This window comes from Petaurus breviceps, unplaced genomic scaffold (assembly GCF_028583685.1).
Source record: "Petaurus breviceps papuanus isolate PSGF00001 unplaced genomic scaffold, PetGlider_PUasm1.0 139, whole genome shotgun sequence".
NCBI lineage: Eukaryota > Metazoa > Chordata > Mammalia > Diprotodontia > Petauridae > Petaurus > Petaurus breviceps.
Genome location: NW_027185697.1, coordinates 6347825 through 6349220, shown reverse-complemented (window position 1 = coordinate 6349220; position 1396 = coordinate 6347825). Strand labels below are relative to the sequence as shown.

Here is a 1396-nt window from a genome sequence, read left to right as displayed (position 1 = left end):
CACACACACACACACACACACACACACACACACACACACACACACACTTGAAGGGCTATACTTGTTATAAAAGTTCCAGTCATTGCGGAAAAAGGAATGCAGGAAAACATAATTAGTGTAGAGCAGCTAATCTAAAAGATAATGTCTGGAGTTAAAAGTGTTTTCCAAATCCCCTTCCCTTCCAAGCTCTCAAATCAGATCACTGTTCTTCCCAGACTACTAAATGTCTGAATGGGTTTCATTTGCATCCTGTATGGCATTATGTCACGTTTTAATTAAAATAAAGCAGGATGAACTTTTCCAAGTAAGAAAGTGGACTTTTTATGTATGCATGTATGCATACATCTTTGTATGCTTCCAAGCCAGTCTCTCTTGGTTTCACATTAGAAAACAATTTTTGGTACTTCCCTTTAAAGGTTCTCTTCAGAAATGAGTTTAAAACATTAGCATCTTCATTTATCCATAAGGAAAGAGGAACTGGATAAGGAACCGACACCCTTAGCTTCCACAAACTGCCTGGTGATGCCGCCCTGCATCTGATAAAGCTGATCCTGGCTTTTTTTTTTTTTTTTTTTACCTCTGGTAGCATTCCCTTTTCCCCCATCCTGCAATTTGGAATTCTCCCATAAAAGACGCATCCTCTGCACTGGTGAGGCTCTGGCTTTGAAAGAGAGAGCTCTGGACATGTATAATAGGGGATCAAGTTTGAAAATTTGCCACCAGGAAATTTTTATTCACGTCATACATTTGCTTAGCTATTCAAAGAGCCCCTTCCCACCCTCAGCAACTCCACACTCCAAAGCCCAGCCCACCCCACCCCCCATACACACAACCCCCTTCATCTCTATAACCTGATGTTTTCCCCAACACTGCCTGAGGTCTCAGTAGCAGCACTGATGTAGTAGTAAAGAAAGCAGTTGACCAGTTTTACCAACAAGGATAAAATTTCCAAAATACTTGGTAAAATCCTAAGCTTCTAAAAAGAAAGCCAGGAAGGCAATAAGTCTTCTGTCTTGGATTAACAAACACTTGGGTATCTGTCCATCGTCCTCTCAGTTATGTACAGGCACAAGATGAAATGAAGATCTCCCTCACCCCCGCACTGATGGCTTGGGTTGTGGGGGTTTTGTCTACCCTTAATCTCTTCTGCTAAGCGCTAATTTGCTGGAGGCATTCATCCTGAGGTAGGATGTGAGAGTAGTTCCCTATAGTAACTAGAAGTGCACTGCTTTCTATCATCCCCTAAGCTTACTTACAGCCTTAGCAGTTCACTCCTGGAAACACAGAGCTTTTACCAATGACAATTTGGACCTGGTTTCCCTCTTCTTAGTATTCCCCCACCAGTGCAGAGAGAACTGTGAGGGTCTCTCTCTCTCTCTCTCTCTCTCTCTCTCTC

At 42.5% G+C, this 1396-nt stretch overlaps 1 protein-coding gene across 3 annotated transcripts in view; it reads left to right on the top strand.

Moving 5' to 3' along the window:
* CTNNA2 (catenin alpha 2) overlaps positions 1-1396 on the top strand; it is a 1588763-nt gene that overhangs the window by 1119623 nt on the left and 467744 nt on the right. The gene's annotated exons all lie outside the window — the stretch shown is intronic.